Source organism: Ranitomeya imitator, chromosome 2 (assembly GCF_032444005.1).
Source record: "Ranitomeya imitator isolate aRanImi1 chromosome 2, aRanImi1.pri, whole genome shotgun sequence".
Taxonomy (NCBI): domain Eukaryota; kingdom Metazoa; phylum Chordata; class Amphibia; order Anura; family Dendrobatidae; genus Ranitomeya; species Ranitomeya imitator.
In genome coordinates, this window is record NC_091283.1 from 75,240,168 (window position 1) to 75,260,319 (window position 20,152).

Consider the following 20,152-nt stretch of genomic DNA (forward strand, 5'->3'; position numbering starts at 1 on the left):
GATCTTATTAAGAAGGCGGTAATCTATACACGGTCTCAGCGAACCATCCTTCTTGGCCACAAAAAAGAACCCTGCTCCCAATGGCGACGACGACGGGCGAATATGCCCCTTCTCCAGGGATTCCTTCACATAACTGCGCATAGCGGTGTGCTCAGGCACGGATAAATTAAACAGTCGACCTTTTGGGAATTTACCACCAGGAATCAAATTGATAGCACAATCACAATCCCTATGCGGAGGTAGGGCATCGGACTTGGGCTCATCAAATACATCCCGGTAATCAGACAAGAACTCTGGAACCTCAGAAGGGGTGGATGACGAAATTGACAAAAATGGAACATCACCATGTACCCCCTGACAACCCCAGCTGGACACCGACATGGATTTCCAATCCAATACTGGATTATGGGCTTGTAGCCATGGCAACCCCAACACGACCACATCATGCAGATTATGCAACACCAGAAAGCGAATATCCTCCTGATGTGCAGGAGCCATGCACATGGTCAGCTGGGTCCAGTATTGAGGCTTATTCTTGGCCAAAGGCGTAGCATCAATACCTCTCAATGGAATAGGACACTGCAAGGGCTCCAAGAAAAACCCACAACGCTTAGCATATTCCAAGTCCATCAAATTCAGAGCAGCGCCTGAATCCACAAACGCCATGACAGAATATGATGACAAAGAGCAGATCAAGGTAACGGACAGAAGAAATTTTGACTGTACCGTACCAATGGTGGCAGACCTAGCGAACCGCTTAGTGCGCTTAGGACAATCAGAGATAGCATGAGTTGAATCCCCACAGTAGAAACACAGCCCATTCAGACGTCTGTGTTCTTGCCGTTCAACTCTGGTCAAAGTCCTATCGCACTGCATAGGCTCAGGTTTAAGCTCAGGTAATACCGCCAAATGGTGCACAGATTTACGCTCACGCAAGCGTCGACCGATCTGAATAGCCAAAGACATAGACTCATTCAAACCAGCAGGCATAGGAAATCCCACCATGACATCCTTAAGGGCTTCAGAGAGACCCTTTCTGAACATAGCTGCCAGCGCAGATTCATTCCATTGAGTGAGCACTGACCATTTTCTAAATTTCTGGCAATATACCTCTATCTCATCCTGACCCTGACAAAGAGCCAGCAAATTCTTTTCTGCCTGATCCACTGAATTAGGCTCATCGTACAGCAATCCGAGCGCCAGGAAAAACGCATTGATATTACTTAATGCAGGATCTCCTGGCGCAAGAGAAAATGCCCAGTCCTGAGGGTCGCCGCGCAAAAAAGAAATAATAATCAAAACCTATTGAACTGGATCACCAGAGGAACGAGGTTTCAAGGCCAGAAATAACTTACAATTATTTTTGAAACTCAGAAACTTAGTTCTATCTCCAAAAAACAAATCAGGAATAGGAATTCTTGGTTCTAACATAGATTTCTGATCAATAGTGTCTTGAATCTTTTGTACTCTTGCCGAGAGCTGATCCACAAATGAAGACAGACTTCTAATGTCCATCGCTACACCTGTGTACTGAACCACCCAAATGTCTAGGGGAAAAAAAAGACAAAACACAAAGCCAAGAAAAAAAAATGGTCTCAGAACTTCTTTTTTCCCTCTATTGAGAATCATTAGTACTTTGGGCTTCCTGTACTGTTATGAAAGGCAATTCAGTATCACAATGGACATGGAGGTCAGAGCACATACAGTGATCTGACAATAACCCAAAATAATAGAACGAGCTCTGAGACGTGGGAACTCTGCAGACCGCAATCCCTGATCCTCTCCAAACACAACTAGAGGCAGCCGTGGATTGCGCCTAACGCTCCCTATGCAACTCGGCACAGCCTGAGAAACTAACTAGCCTGAAGATAGAAAAAATAAGCCTACCTTGCCTCAGAGAAATACCCCAAAGGAAAAGGCAGCCCCCCACATATAATGACTGTGAGTAAGATGAAAAGACAAACGTAGGGATGAAATAGATTCAGCAAAGTGAGGCCCGATATTCTAGACAGAACGAGGATAGGAAAGATAACTTTGCGGTCTACAAAAAACCCTAAAGAAAACCACTCCGTACCGAACTAACGGCACGGAGGTACACCCTTTGCGTCCCAGAGCTTCCAGCAAAACAAATAGACAAGCTGGACAGAAAAAATAGCAACAAATAGCAAAGAAGCACTTAGCTATGCAGAGCAGCAGGCCACAGGAATGATCCAGAGAAACACAAGTCCAACACTGGAACATTGACAGGAAGCATGAATCAAAGCATTAGGTGGGGTTAAGTAGAGAAGCACCTAACGACCTCACCAGATCACCTGAGGAAGGAAACTCAGAAGCAGCAGTACCAGTTTCCTCCACAAACGGAAGCTCCCAGAGAGAATCAGCCGAAGTACCACTTGTGACCACAGGAGGGAGCTCTGCCACAGAATTCACAACAGTTGTCGTCTCGTTATGTTCCTATGAAGGTTTCCTCTCCTAAGTTTAAGCCTCGTTTCATTGGTCCGTATAAAATTTCTGAGGTTATCAATCCTGTGTCATTTCGGTTGGCCCTTCCAGATTCTTTTGCCATCCATAATGTGTTCCATAGGTCGTTGTTGCGGAGATACGTGGCGCCTGTGGTTCCATCCGTTGACCCTCCTGCTCCGGTGTTGGTTAAGGGGGAGTTGGAGTATGTGGTGAAGATTTTGGATTCTCGTATTTCGAGACGGAAACTCCAGTACTTGGTCAAGTGGAAGGGTTATGGTCAGGAGGATAATTCCTGGGTTTTTGCCTCTGATGTTCATGCGGCCAATCTGGTTCGTGCCTTTCATTTGGCTCATCCTGGTCGGCCTGGGGACTCTCGTGAGGGTTCGGTGACCCCTCCTCAAGGCAGGGGTACTGTTGTGAATTCTGTTTTCGGGCTCCCTCCTGTGGTCATGAATGGTACTTTGGCTGGTTCTGTCCATGGACTTTCTCTGATGCCTGTGGGTGTTTCTGAGTTTCCTTCCACAGGTGACGAGGCTAACTCGTTAGTGGGCTGCTCTATTTAACTCCACTTGGATCCTTGTCCGATGCCAGCTGTCAATGTTGTAGCATTGGTCTAGTTCGCTCCTGGATCTTCCTGGTTACCTGTTTTCTCCAGCAGAAGCTAAGTTTCGCTTTGCTTTTTTCTTGTTTGCTATTTTTTCTGTCCAGCATGCTTATGTGAATTTTGCCTTGCTTGCTGGAAGCTCTGGGACGCAGAGGGGCGCCTCCGCTCCGTTAGTCGGTGCGGAAGGTATTTTTCCCTGCACTCTCTGTGTGGCTTTTTGTAGGGTTTTGTGCTGACTGCAAAGTTACCTTTCTTATCTTCTGTCTGTTTAGTAAGTCGGGCCTCTCTTTGCTAAATCTATTTCATCTCTGTGTTTGTGATTTCATCTTACTCACAGTCAATATATGTGGGGGGCTGCCTTTTCCTTTGGGGAATTTTCTCTGAGGCAAGATAGGCTTATTTTTCCTATCTCTAGGGCTAGCTAGTTCTGAGGCTGTGACGAGGAGCCTAGGTCATGATAGGAGCGCTCCACGGCTATTTCTAGTGTACGTGATAGGATTAGGGATTGCGGTCAGCAGAGGTTCCACTTCCCAGAGCTTGTCCTGTATTAATGTGCTATCAGGTCTTTTCTGGTGCTCTAACTACCAGGTCCACTATTTGTTCTAACCACCAGATCATAACAGCTCCCCCTGTCTTTGTGCTTTTCCCTGATTTTCTGGGGCCATATACATCATAGGGGTTACACTTGACCCTTATTTGCGCATATGGGCCCATGAGCCAGATGGTGGGGTTTCCCGCTATATACAAGGGTGTGCAGGTTTACATAACATATTTTTGTATTTCACATTGTATATGTTCATGTGGACCAAGTTTCTCATGTATTATTGTTTTTAAGTATGTTTTATGGTTTTGAAGTTGCTGTTTGTTAATAAAATTCCTGTTGTTATATTTGGAATATTGTCATTTATTTTTCTTGTGGTGTGCATTCGTTTGAGTGGCTTCTTTTCTTTTTTGTGCAATGCAACCAACAAATACACAATGCAGCATTTTGCGACGCATGCGTTGTCATAAGACCCTACAGATCAAGACTTTTGGCGCAGGGAAAACGCTACAAGTAGCGTCCTCTGCGCCCTGTCTTGTGCGTCTATATGACGCATGCGTCGTAAAACGCAGTACAACGTATACCGACGCATGTCCATGCGCCCCCCATGTAAGGGTATGTGTCCACGTTCAGGATTGCATCAGGATTTGGTCAGGATTTTTCATCAGTTTTTGTAAGCCAAAACCAGGAGTGGGTGATAAATGCAAAAGTGGAGCATATGCTTCTATTATACTTTTCCTCTAATTGTTCCACTCCTGGTTTTGGCTTACAAATACTGATGAAAAATCCTGACCAAATCCTGATGCAATCCTGAACGTGGACACATACCCTTAAAGATAGGGGCGCCTGACGCATGCGTCGACGACGCTGCGCCCAGCAACGCAAATGTGAACGTAGCCAAACACTTGTCATTTCGACCTCACATCTGTCATTTTCCGATCACCACACTATTTTCTCTCACTCCTCTCATTTTGCACTCACACCTTTTCATTTTCACCTCACACCCCTCATTTTCACCTCACACCTCTCATTTTCCCCTCAGTATATACATGTTTGTCATCTCCCTTATATATAGTACTAGCTGAAGAGCCTGGGCATAGTAAATATCTGTGGTTAGTTATAGCACCTCACGTCTCTTATTTTCCCATCATGCCTCTCATTTTCTCCCTTATACCTCTCATTTTCTCCCTTACACCTCTCATTTTGCCCCTCACTCCTCTTACGAGGGGCGATCCAAAAGTAATGATAATCGGTTATTTCTATTGCACACAAAAATTAAAATAAACTGTTTTCTTCTCTCTTAGGTACCCACTAGTCCAGGAAAAAAAATTACTTAAATAGACCACGATTCCCGGGAGCTACATTCATTTGAATATGAACTGCCGAGGAGTGAACATCAAAATGGAAAAAAACGAGCTCAAAGCTGTCATCAAATACCTCTGCTTGAAAAAAATGACTACCAAAGACATACACTGCGACTTGGTGGAAACATTGGGGGACTCTTCTCCTCCATATTCCACAGTTGCACGCTGGGCCAAGGAATTTAAGCTGGGAAGAACATCGACGGAAAACAACCATCGTGAAGGACGCCCATCCACGTCTCTCAATGAAGAAAAAAAGTTGAAGAAGTTGTATTGGCAGATCGAAGAGAGGGTCAAGATCAATAATTTTTTTCGAAGGGAATTCTAAGTTTAGAAAAGAGATGGACTAAATGTATAGACTTGTTAGGAGACTATGTAGAAAAATAAATTTATTTTTTGACTATATTCATTGTGTTTAGTATTGATTATCATTACTTTTGGATCGCCCCTCGTATTTTCCCCCTCACTCCTCTCATTCCCCCCTAACATTAGTCATTTCGACCTCACATCTGTCATTTTCCGATCACTCCACTATTTTCCCTCACTCCTCTCATTTTGCACTCACACCTTTTCATTTTCACCTCACACCCCTCATTTTCACCTCAGTATGTACATGTTTGTCATCTCCCTTATATATAGTATACACCTGTATGTCTTCTCTTGTATATAGTATATATCTGTATGTAATCTCCCCAGTAAATAGTATATACCTGTTGTATGTCATCTCCTCATGTATATACAATATAACATGTGTCATCTCCTCCTGTATATATTATATACCTGTATGTCATCTCTTCTGTATATACTATATACCTGTATGTCATCTCCTCCTATATATAGTATATACCTGTATGTCATCTCCTGTATATAGTATATACCTGTATGTCATCTCCCCTGTATATAGTATACACCTGCTGTATGTCATCTCCTCCTCTATATACCTATGTGTCATCTCCTCCTTTATATAGTATATACCTGTATGTCATCTCCTCCTGTATACAGTATATATGTGTGTCATCTCCTCCTGTATATAGTATATACCTGTGTATCATCTGCTCCTGTATATAGTATATACCTGTATGTCATCTCCTCCTGCATATAGTATATACCTGTGTGTCATCTCCACTGGATATAGTATATACCTGTGTGTCATCACCCCTGTATATAGTATGTACCTGTATGTCATCTCCCCTGTATATAGTATATACCAGGTTGTCATCTCCTCCTGTATATAGTATATACCTGTATGTCATCTCCTCCTGTATATAGTATATAACTGTGTGTCATGTCCTCCTGTATGTAGTATATACCTGTATGTCATCTCCTCCTGTATATAGTATATACCTGTGTGTCATCTCCCCTGTATATAATATATACGTGTGTGTCATCTCCTCCTGTATATAGTATGTACCTGTGTGTCATCTCCTCCTGTATATAGTACATACCTGTTTGTCATCTCCTCCTGTATATAGTATATACATGTGTCATCTCCTCCTTTATATAGTATATACCTGTAAGTCATCTGCTCCTGTATATATATATATACCTGTGTGTCATCTGCTCCTGTATATAGTATATACCTGTGTGTCATCTCCTCCTGTATATAGTATATACCTGTGTGTCATCTCTCCTGTATATAGTATATACCTGTGTGTCATCTCCTCCTGTATATAGTATATACCTGTGTGTCATCTCCTCCTGTATTAGACCGCGTTCACACGTTATTTGGTCAGTATTTTTACCTCAGTATTTGTAAGCTCAATTGGCAGCCTGATAAATACCCAGCCAACAGGAAGCCCTCCCCCCTGGCAGTATATATTAGCTCACACATACACATAATAGACAGGTCATGTGACTGACAGCTGCCGTATTTCCTATATGGTACATTTGTTGCTCTTGTAGTTTGTCTGCTTATTAATCAGAATTTTTTTTTTTGAAGGATAATACCAGACTTGTGTGTGTTTTAGGGCGAGTTTCATATGTCAAGTTGTGTGTGTTGAGTTGCGTGTGGCGACATGCATGTAGCGACTTTTGTGAGATGAGTTTTGTGTGGCGACATGCTTGTAGCAACTTTTTGTGTGTCGAGTTGCATGTGACAGGTTAGTCTAGCAAGTTGTGTGCAGCAAGTTTTGCGCATGGCGAGTTTTGCACGTGGCGAGTTTTATGTGTGGTGCGTTTTGAGAATGTGCAAGTTTTGTGTGAGGCAATTTTTGCATGTGTTGCAACTTTTGTGCATGTGGCAATTTTACCGTGTGTGCAAGTTTTGCGTGTGGCGAGTTTTCCATGAGGTGAGCTTTGCACATGTGGCGAGTTTTGCGTGAGCCTAGTTTTGCATGTGGCGAGTTTTGCGCGTGGCGAGTTTTGAGCGGCGACTTTTGTGTTTCGACTTTTATGTGGCGAGGTTGGTGTATGTGTGGTGAAATGTGTGCTGAGGGTGGCATATGTGTTCAAGCACGTGGTAATGTGTGGCGCATTTTATGTGTGTGTTCATATCCCCATGTGTGGTGAGTATCCCATGTCGGGGCCCCACCTTAGCAGCTGTACGGTATATACTCTTTGGCGCCATCGCTCTCTTTAAGTCCCCCTTGTTCACATCTGGCAGCTGTCAATTTGCCTCCAACACTTTTCCTTTCACTTTTTCCCCATTATGTAGATAGGGGCAAAATTGTTTGGTGAATTGGAAAGCGCGGGGTTAAAATTTCACCTCACAACATAGCCTATGACGCTCTCGGGGTCCAGATGTGTGACTGTGCAAAATTTTGTGGCTGTAGCTGCGACGCCTCCAACACTTTTCCTTTCACTTTTTCCCCATTATGTAGATAGGGGCAAAATTGTTTGGTGAATTGTAACGCACAGAATTAAAATTTCGCCTCAAAACATAGCCTATGACGCTCTCGGGGTCGAGACATGTGACTGTGCAAAATTTTGTGGCTGTAGCTGCGACGGTGCAGATGCCAATCCCGGACATACATACATACACACATACACACACACATTGAGCTTTATATATTAGATACACCTGTATGTCATCTCCTGTATATAGTATATACCTGTATGTCATCTCCCCTGTATATAGTATATACCTGCTGTATGTCATCTCCTCCTGTATATTGTATATACCTATGTGTCATCTCCTCCTATATAAAGTATATACCTGTATGTCATCTCCTGTGTATAGTATATACCTGTATGTCATCTCCTGTGTATAGTATATACCTGTATGTCATCTCCCCTGTATATAGTATATACCTGCTGTATGTCATCTCCTCCTCTATATACCTATGTGTCATCTCCTCTTTTATATAGTATATACCTGTATGTCATCTCCTCCTGTATATAGTATATACGTGTGTCATCTCCTCCTGTATATAGTATATACCTGTGTGTCATCTCCTCCTGTATATAGTATATACTTGTGTGTCATCTCCCCTGTATATAGTATATATAGTACCTGTGTGTCATCTCCCCTGTATATAGTATGTACCTGTAGGTCATCTCCCCTGTATATAGTATATATCAGTGTGTCATCTCCTCCTGTATATAGTATATACATGTGTGTCATCTCCCCTGTATATAGTATATAAGTGTGTCATCTCCTGATGTATATAGTATATATCTGTATGTCATCTCCTCCTGTATATAGTATATATGTGTGTGTCATCTCCCCTGTATATAGTATATACCTGTGTGTCATCTCCCCTGTATATAGTACTGTATATACAGTACCTGTGTGTCATCTCCCCTGTATATAGTATGTACCTGTATGTCATCTCCCCTGTATATAGTATATACCTGTATGTCATCTCCTGTGTATAGTATATACCTGTATGTCATCTCCCCTGTATATAGTATATACCTGCTGTATGTCATCTCCTCCTCTATATACCTATGTGTCATCTCCTCTTTTATAGAGTATATACCTGTATGTCATCTCCTCCTGTATATAGTATATATGTGTGTCATCTCCTCCTGTATATAGTATATACCTGTGTGTCATCTCCTCCTGTATATAGTATATACCTGTGTGTCATCTCCCCTGTATATAGTATGTACCTGTAGGTCATCTCCCCTGTATATAGTATATATCAGTGTGTCATCTCCTCCTGTATATAGTATATACCTGTGTGTCATCTCCCCTGTATATAGTATATAAGTGTGTGTCATCTCCTGATGTATATAGTATATATCTGTATGTCATCTCCTCCTGTATATAGTATATACCTGTGTCATCTCCCCTGTATATAGTATATATGTGTGTGTCATCTCCCCTGTATATAGTATATATCTGTATGTCATCTCCTCCTGTATTAGACCGCGTTCACACGTTATTTGCTCAGTATTTTTACCTCAGTATTTGTAGGCTAAATTGGCAGCCTGATAAATCCCCAGCCAACAGGAAGCCCTCCCCCCTGGCAGTATATATTAGCTCACACATACACATAATAGACAGGTCATGTGACTGACAGCTGCCGTAGTTCCTTTATGGTACAGTTGTTGCTCTTGTAGTTTGTCTGCTTATTAATCAGATTTTTATTTTTGAAGGATAATACCAGAATTGTGTGTGTTTTAGGGTGAGTTTCATGTGTCAAGTTGTGTGTGTTGAGTTGCGTGTGGAGACATGCATGTAGCGACTTTTGTGAGATGAGTTTTGTGTGGCGACATGCGTGTAGCAACTTTTTGTGTCGAGTTGCATGTGACAGGTTAGTGTAGCAAGTTGTGTGCAGCAAGTTTTGCGCATGGCGAGTTTTGCACGTAGCGAGTTTTATGTGTGGTGCGTTTTGAGTATGTGCAAGTTTTGTGTGAGGCAATTGTTGCATGTGTTGCAAATTTTGTGCATTTGGCAATTTTTCCGCATGTGGCGAGTTTTCCATGAGGTGAGTTTTGCATGTGTGGCGAGTTTTGCGTGAGCCTAGTTTTGCACGTGGCGTGTTTTGCGCATGGCGAGTTTTGAGTGGCGACTTTTGTGTTTCGACTTTTATGTGGCGATGTTGGTGTATGTGTGGTGAAATGTGTGCTGAGGGTGATATATGTGTTCAAGCACGTGGTAGTGTGTGGCGCATTTTGTGTGTGTGTGTGTGTGTGTTCATATCCCCGTGTGTGGTGAGTATCCCATGTTGGGGTCCCACCTTAGCAACTGTGCGGTATATACTCTTTGGTGCCATCGCTCTCTTTAAGTCCCCGTTGTTCACATCTGGCAGCTGTCAATTTGCCTCCAACACTTTTCCTTTCACTTTTTCCCCATTATGTAGATAGGGGCAAAATTGTTTGGTGAATTGGAACGTGTGGGGTTAAAATTTCGCCTCAGAACATAGCCTATGACGCTCTCAGGGTCCAGACGTGTGACTGCAAAATTTTGTGGCTGTAGCTGCAACGGTGCAGATGCCAATCCCAGACATACACACATACACACATACATACACACATTCAGCTTTATATATTAGATAGTGCTGTCGCCACATAATGTGGGATGTTCTGAGATGTCATGCCTGTTCCAAATAACATTGTAAAATTCAACTACGTGTACAGAAGAGCCACTAATACATTAAGCATCAAAGCAGGTCTCTCTTTATAACCTCATAACATCATCTTACATAGGTTATTAGTATTCATGCATTGTAACAATATAACTGACTCATCTTATGCTCTGTCATTTTCCTACGGTCCATAGTTCACCGCAGTTCAGGCTGTGAGGAAGCGCAGCTTCAGTGACGTCACCGCTAGAGCTCCGCTCTCATCAGCTCATTCACCAGTGGTTTTCAGCTGGGACGGTCGCATCTTGGCACCGTCCTGGTTGAAAACTGTATATTCCCCAGATATAGATTACTGCATGGGACACAACGACGGACAGGTATGGGTATATTGTTGGTTTGTTATTTTTATTACAGGAGATTGAGGGCGTCGCATGGATTAGGAGTAATAATAATATGGGAAAACTGTGTTGTGTTTTATTTCATTAAAAGACTTTATTCTGGCTGTGTCTTTATTTAACATGTAACAACTATAGGATTAGTAATGGATAGGTGTTATTGACAACCCCACTTGCCACTGCTACAGGGCAAGTGGGAAGAGCCAGGCTAAGAGCTGGATTTGGTGAATCTTAGAGATGCGCCTTTTCTGGGACAGCTGAGAGCTGATGTTTTTAGCCGGGGGGGGGGGGGGGAGGGGGGCAATATCCATGGCCCCTTCCTAGGCTATTAATATCAGCCCGCAGCTGTCTGCACAGCCTTTGCTGGTTATTAATGATGGGGGACCCTACATCATTCTTTTGGTGGGTCCCCCATTTTAATAGCCAGTAAAGGCTAAGTATACAGCTGTGAGCTGATATTAATAGCCTGGGAAGCTCCATGGGTATTACCCCCTTCCCAGGCTATAAACATCTGCCCCCAGCTGTTTGCTTTTCCTCTGCTAGTTGGAAAATTGCGTGGGAGCCCACACCCTTTTTTTCAGTAAAATAATCTTTTATTAATTAAATACATGTCCAGTAATTTGCACACACACTGTATTAATTGTATTTATCACTGACATCTATATATCTAAACATTTTGTCTTTAATGTATGTAATTCATCTCTTCTATCCTGTATTTTACAGAAGGCGGCAGATGAATTACCGGCTTTTCTTCTATCTTTCTGTACAATATAAACACATATATATGTGTGTGTTGCTGAAATCTACTATATAATTGTCTACGGGTCACTTCCGTCTTTCTGTCTGTTTTTCTGTCTGTCCTTCTGTCTGTCACGGATATTCATTGGTCGTGGCCTCTGTCTGTCAAGGAAATCCAAGTCGCTGATTGGTCGCGGCAAAACAGCCATGACCAATCAGCGACGGGCACAGTCCGGAAGAAAATGGCCGCTCCTTACACCCCGCAGTCACTGCCCGGCGCCCGCATACTTCCCTCCGGCCACCGCTAACACAGGGTTAACACAGGGTTAATGCTGGCGGTAACGGACCGCGTTATGCCGCGGGTACCGCACTCCTTTACCGCCGGTATTAACCCTGTGTGTCCCCAACCTTTTACCATTGATGCTGCCTATGCGGCATCAATAGTAAAAAAAAAGTCATGGTAAAAATAATAAAAAAAACAAAAAACCTGCTATACTCACCCTCCGTTGTCCCCTGAGCCGCGCGCGGCCTCCGCCATCTTCCGTTCCCATAGATGCATTGCGAAATTATCCAGAATACTTAGCAGTCTCGCGAGACCGCTAAGTCATCTGGGTAAATTCTCAATGCATCCTGGGAACGGAAGATGGCGGCAGCCGTGCACGTATCGCCGGAGCTTCGGTGGATCCCGCCGGAGGGTGAGTATATAACTATTTTTTATTTTAATTATTTTTTTTAACAGGGATATGGTGCCCACACTGCTGTATACTACGTGGGCTGTGTTACATACCGCGTGGCTCTGTGCTGTATACTACATAGGCAGTGCAGTGTTATATACTATGTGGGCTGTGTGATATACTACGTGGGCTTTGCTATATATTACATGGCCACTGTTATATACTACGTGAGCTGTGCTATATACTACGTGGCTGGGCAATATACTACGTGGCTCTGTGCTGCATACTACGTGGCTCTGTGCTGTATACTACATAGTTGGGCAATATACTACGTGGGCTGTGCAATATACTACGTGTTTGTACTGTATACTACGTCGCTGTGCAATATACTACGTGACTGGGCAATATGCTACGTGACTGGGCAATATAGTACGTGACTGGGCAATATACTACGTGACTGGGCAATATACTACATGCCTGTGCTGTATACTACGTGGCTCTGTGCTGTATACTACGTCGCTGTGCAATATACTACGTCGCTGGCCAATCTACTACGTGACTGGGCAATATACTTAGTGTTTGTGCTGTATACTACGTCGCTGTGCAATATACTACGTGGCTGGGCAATATACTACGTGACTGGGCAATACACTACGTGGCTGGGCAATATACTACGTGACTGGGCAATATACTACGTGGCTGGGCAATATACTATGTAGCTGGGCAATATACTACGTGGCTGGGCAATATGCTACGTAGCTGGGTAATATACTACGTGCCTGGGCAATATACTACGTGGCTGGGCAATATACTACGTGGCTGGGCAATATACTACGTGACTGGGCAATATACTACGTGACTGGGCAATATACTACGTGACTGGGCAATATACTACGTGGCTGGGAAATATACTACGTGGCTGGGCAATATACTACGTGACTGGGCAATATACTACGTGGCTGGGCAATATACTACGTGGCTGGGCAATATACTATGTGACTGGGCAATATACTACGTGGCTGGGCAATATACTACATGGACATGCATATTCTAGAATACCCGATGCGTTAGAATCGAGCCACTATCTAGTGTATGTATATATATACAGTATATATATATATATATATATCTGTCAGTGTGATTTTACTGTACTCCGTACATTAATTACCGGCTTTTCAAAGGACACGGGTGAGTAAATAACTGACAACACTCGCATGGAGCGAGTGCTATGCGTTTTTTTCTCACATTCATTGACTTGCATTGCCGAGTCTTGTCCGAGACACTTTTCAAATCGTATAATGTTGAGATTTTTTTTCTCAGTCCGATTTGAGGTGAGAAAAAAATTTGCAGCTGAGATGTAACTCATTGAATAACATTGGTCAGAATGCAATCCGATTTTTTATCGGATATACATTTACATTTATATACATTTATTTTCTCTATTCTAACCTGTCAGTGTGATTTTACTGTACACCGCCGGCTTTTCTCTAGAACACCGCTGCGTATTTCTCGCAAGTCACACTACTGGTCCGTGTGTAATCCGTATTTTTCTCGCCCCCATAGACTTTCATTGGCGGATTTTTTGTGCAATACGCTGACAAACGCAGATTTTCTACGCCCGTAAAATACAGCTGAGAAATATACGGCAGATAGGAGCTGCCCCATAGAGAATCATTGGTCTGTGTGCAATGCGTTGTTTTTGCGCCTCACATACGTCCGTAAAACTCTCTAGTGTGACCCCGGCGTTAAACAGTTCTGTGAATTACCATATTTTACCACTAGAGGTCATCACAACCCTGTTTTGCATGAGTAATGTGAGACTATAAGCTGTGACCACATAGCATATTCCTCAGAAATCCCAGTCACAAACAGATTTCATCACCGTAGATAAGACCTGGCTACAAATGGTCAGACTCCCTTTAGTGTCGGTTGGACATCTTGCAGTTGCTTTTTTTTGTTATAATGGTTACCTATACTGTTTTATTGGCATCAGTGGGCGCATAACTTAGTCACATGGCCACAAAGTAATAGGTATAGCCATGTACAGTATGTGTACATCACTGGTAAGTCTGGATGATGCAGCAATGACACATATGATCTCTATATAAATACCCTGACGGCTGCACCATCATTATGGACCACCTCTGATTACATAATGGCTAACGTGACACCAAAATGGAGAGGGAGATGATACAATCACATGACTGCTGTGCATAAAGTCAGTATTGGACATTAATTGACTCACATCAGAGCATTAGTGCTCACATAGGAATCGGACATCTGCTCCCTCCATTAGCTGTAGCTTGAGTTTCACTGGAGAAATAGTAACCAGATACTGTCTATCCGCTGTGGACTAGAGATTGCAGCAGATAGGAGCAGAGACCTGTCCTGCAGGCTATACATTCACTAGCACTAAGGGTACCGTCACACTAAAACGACGCTGCAGCGATACAACAACGATGTCGATCGCTGCAGCGTCGCTGTTTGGTCGCTGGAGAGCTGTCACACAGACAGCTCTCCAGCGACCAACGATCCCGAAGTCCCCTGGTAACCAGGGTAAACATCGGGTTACTAAGCGCAGGGCCGCGCTTAGTAACCCGATGTTTACCCTGGTTACCAGCGTAAACGTAAAAAAAACCAAACACTACATACTTACATTCCTGTCGCGTCCCTCGGCGCTGTGCTTCTCTGCACTGACAGTGAGCGCCGGACAGCCGGAAAGCAGAGCGGTGACGTCACCGCTGTACTTTACGGCTGGCCGGCGCTCACCAGTCAGTGCGGGAAGCTGAAGGCGAGGGACATGACCAGACACCGGGAAGGTAAGTATGTAGTGGTTTTTTTTTTTACATTTACACTGGTAACCAGGGTAAATATCGGGTTACTAAGCGCGGCCCTGCGCTTAGTAACCCGATGTTTACCATGGTTACCAGTGAAGACATCGCTGAATCGGCGTCACACACGCCGATTCAGCGATGTCAGCGGGAGATCCAGCGACGAAATAAAGTTTCAAACGATCTGCTACGACGTACGATTCTCAGCGGGGTCCCTGATCGCAGTAGCGTGTCAGACACAGCGAGATCGTAACGATATCGCTGGAACGTCACGGATCGTGCCGTCCTAGCGATCAAAGTGCCACTGTGTGACGGTACCCTTATAGAAACTTCATGTTCCTGTGATGAGACATTCCATCTCGGGAGCAGCAGGTTGTGGACCAGCGTACATTTATTTTAGGCTGCATTCATACACTCAGTATTCGGTCAGTATTTTACATCAGTATTTCTCAGCCAAAACCAGAGTTGGGTGATAATACAGAAGTGGGGCATATGTTTCTATTATACTTTTCCTCTGATTGTTCCTCTCCTGATTTTGGCTGACAAACACTGATGTAAAATACTGACCAAATACTGAACATGTGAACGTGGCCTTACTTGCACTAGTTTTACAGAAAAAAAAGGAAAGGTTTTCCCAAACCATAGTGGCAGACAGAGTCGCGGTGCTTCAGCCTCCAGTGCCTTCTCTGATCCAATGGTGATTTCTTCCCAGTTCACTCAAACTGCAGGAGGTCCGGGAATTGGGGACAGTTTATGGCTGTATGAAAGCAGCTTCCCTACGCCCATATCTCGTAAACTGCAGTTCACGAAAGCTTTATTCAACTGACAGGTATTAGTCCGGTCATCCATAGACATGAGCACTTGGTACATCAAAGCATGCATTTAGGTGAGAAGGTCGATTCCACAGATCCCTTCCTAATTTCCCATAAAAACAAAAGAATGGGGCATATTAATTCAACATGCCCAATCCTACTTTTCCCAGGTCTCGTCTTTTAGTTGACAGTTTGGAGACCACCGAACACATAAGATTGTCGCCTTGTTTGGACAACTTTGCTCTTATATGTATGGGCACTCTAATGGCGCCAGCCAAATGTCTTCCAATATCAACCTACATAATTAAATGTGTTAACCCACAATGATAACTTATAGGCGTCCTGTAGGTCAGACCAACCTGCTGACCCCAGGGGGATGCAACACTAAACATACCCCTGGCTAATCTCTCTGCCTAATCCTGGATTCACACATCCATTTATCGTGTCACGAATACGGACCGTGATGCACGGACAGGTGACACGTCCCCTGACACAAAGTTGACAGCCTCATGTATGCCTAGACTGTCACGCATAAGGCTAGTTTCACATTTGCGTTAGTATCCACAGCGTTTAATCCGCAACCGCAAATGAAGGAAAAACCGCATGATAACGCGTACAAACGCAGCATTTTAACGCATGCGGTTTAAAAAGCGCAGCGTTTTGCATGCGTTTGCGTTTTTTGTGTGCATGGTGAAAAATTTAACAGGAGAAAAATCTAGATAACCAGACACCGCCAATGGGACTACAGTGGGCGTGTATTATGTGATTTCTATATACAGACCCTTGGACTGCTGAAATGTTAACAGTGTGCTACTGTATCCCGTGTCATGATGGATCTTCGCATGGAGAGCTTTTATTTCAACCTGGATTTAAGCATCAAGCTGTTTCTTGCCTGTGCCTTTGCTTGGGAGCAACAAAGAAATCGATAAAGACAGAAAAGGACACGGCGTAGGTGTTTTTGGAGACACCCCATTAATGAACTCCAGGAGAGCCGTGGAGCCAACCACACGCTATATGGCGAGCTTAATGCCAACCCGGACAAATTCCCGGAATATACCAAGACTCTTTCCGGGATTTGCTTGGTCGTGTCCAAGGAGCCATCCGGAGACAGGACACCCAGCTCCGTAGAGCGATTCCTGCAGAGGAACGTCTCCTGGTTACAGTAAGGTACGTAATAATTCTAAACAAATGCCAGTCATAATTATTGTTGGTCTGCCATGTATTATTTGTATTTTCCTTTATGTCTTTAGCAGAACAACACCATAAATATAATTGATTATAATTTATTTTATTACAGATTTCTGGCAACCAGAGAGAGCTTATCCCTCCACTTCCAGTACCGGCTTGGAATTTCCACCCTGTCTGGAATAGTTGCGGACACCTGCTCGGCTTTGTGGAACGATGAATTTATACCCCTACCCACCGCGAACATGTGGATGGAAATTGCAGAAAAATTCTGGAGTGTGTGTGATTTCCCCAACTGGGAGCAGTGGATGGAAAGCACATAGGCATTATCAAACCCGCCAGAACTGGATCGGAGTACTTCAACTACAAAAAATATTTTTCTGTTGTGCTCATGGCAATAGCAGATGCGGACTGTCACTTCATCACCGTGGACATTTGAGCTTTTGGCCGTGGCAACAATTCCCAGACTTTCAAGAACTCGGATATGGGCCGATGTGTGTATGGCAAAAATTGTAATTTTCCACAGCCACAACCTCTCCCCAACACTGAAGGCCCACCGATGCCATTTGTTATGGTTGGGGATGAGGCCTTTCAGATGTGAGAAAACCTACTGAAGCCATATTCCAGTCGGACTTGAACCACACTAAAAGGATCTTTAACTACAGCCTGACCAGGGCCCGAAGAACAGTAGAGTGTACCTTTGGCATTCTAGACTTAAAACGGTGCATTCTTGCAACAGCCATTAATCTAAAAATGGAGACAGTCGATGAGGTGGTCAAAGCCTGTGTGGTTCTCCACAATTACATTATGACTAAGGAGTGACCCAACATTGAACTGGATGAACCAGTTGCAAACCCATTGCCAGATTACCAGCATCACCCGCTGTGGTCAACTGTTGAAGTTGGCCACATGCGGGACCAATTTGCTGCCTTTTTTGATTCTGATATTGTACGTGTGGCATGGCAGGACAATATTGTGTAAAATGTCCTGTTGGGTTTGGGTCTGTACCAGTTATGTTTCAAATGTTACTAATATTTGTTGTTAATAAACTACGAGTTTTGTTATCTTGACCGTGTCTTCTATGTATTTCTTCTACAAACCACTTAGGTTGCTAGTGATAAGGTTGTTGACATCATTGCGTCCTGATTCTGTTCTGCAAAATCTATTGGACGCAGACTGAAGAGACGATGGCTGTTTACAAAACAGATCTATACTCATCAAGTCAGGTGTCAGAAATAATGAATTCATGATGCACAAATAACAGCCTCATGAATTCACTATTTCTGACACATGTCCAGGTGAGTATAGAAATACCTTGTATGACCTCCATCATCCCTTCACTTTGTGTGAAATAGATTACGTACACAGAAGAGAAAATGGAGGTTATTCAAGGCAGTTCTCTACTCACCAGGTCAGGTGTCATAACTAATGAGTTTTTGGACACATTATCTGTTGAGTATAGTTCTGCTTTGTATTACCGCCATTTTCTCATCAGTCTGCAACACAAAGTCACAGAAGCAGAAGGAAGAGACTATGGAGAAAATACAAGTATTATTTTTTGGGGCCACCTCATATGTGGCAAAAAAATAACGTGTGCGGCGCAGTGTTTTATTCGGCGCACGGTATGTGTTGCCGGCAGCGAAATACACAATTAACCAAACGTTATTGGGGCAAAAAACATTATTATTTATATTTACACAAAAAAAAAATTAACTGCGCCTGCTTGGGGTAGAGTGCTGGAAATGGGGGGTATGTAGCTGTGAAGCTTGACTAACTGTGGACGACGCAGGGGAGGCAGAAGGGGCAATTAAATTACTGGGGTCTGGCAGTTCGGGGATGGGGCTTGACGCATGAGAGGGCAGAGACACACTGGATGGGTGAGACAAACCATACATTACAGACACATTGGGAGGTAAGGGGGGAGGGATAGCGATAGTCCTCTGTTTCTTTTTTCCTTTCCCTTTTTGGGATTGGCGCTGCGGTACGGGGAGCCTCGTTGGGCTCATTTCTAGTGGCCTGGCCGTGGTGGCCAACCTGTCAGGGTCCGTGTGATGCAGCATGGTTGTGGTGGGGAAGGCCATGCCAGGGTCCGTGTGCCGCTGCTGCTGCATGGTTGTGGTGGTGGGGAAGGCCATGCCAGGGTCCGTGTGCCGCTGCTGCTGCATGGTTGTGGTGGTGGGGAAGGCCATGCCAGGGTCCGGCTGCTGCTGCATGGTGGTGGTGGGGAAGACCATGCCAGGGTCCAGTTGCTGTTGTTGCTGCTGCTGCATGGTGGTGTCAGTGGAGGAGGTCCAAGCAGGAGCAGCAGTTGTCATGGTGGTGGCGATGGGCTGTCCAACAGCACTCGGCATGGTGGTGGTGCTATAGTGGTGTCCGGCAGTGCTTGGAATGGAGTTGGCCGTGCAGTGGTATGCAGCAGAGCTCGGCATTGAGGTCAAGCGTGTTATGATCTGGTGATTAAGGAGCAACATGCGTCTAGCTCTGAGCAGGTGGCAACTATACTGACCGCAGTCCCTAAGCTCAACACAACACTAGAAGTAGCCGTGGAATGCTCCTAACTCTGCCTAGGCATCTCGACACAGCCTAAGAGCTAACTACCCCTAAAGATAGAAGCAGGAAAACTATCTTACCTCAGAGAAAATCCCCAAAGGATAGATTAGCCCCCCACAAATAATGACTGTGAGAGGAGAAGGAAATGACATACGTAGTATGAAACAAGATTTAGCACAGGAGGCCACTTCTAGCTAGATAGAATATAGTACAGGACAGAACGCTGTGCGGTCAGTAATAAAAACTAGAAAAAGTCCACCGCAGAGAAATGCAAAAATCTCCACACCTGACTAAAGGTGTGGAGGGCAAACTCTGCTGCCCAGAGCTTCCAGCTTAGCTGAATAGATCCATACTGAAAAGCTGGACAAATGAACAAAAACAAGAAAGTGCTGAACAACAAGTCCACAACAAGAGAACCGCAAAAGCACAAGCAAGGACTTAGCTTTGATGAACTGGTCAGAGTGTCAGGAAAGTCCTAAGAGCAATGACTCCAGGCAGGAACAATTGACAACTGACATTGAATGAGG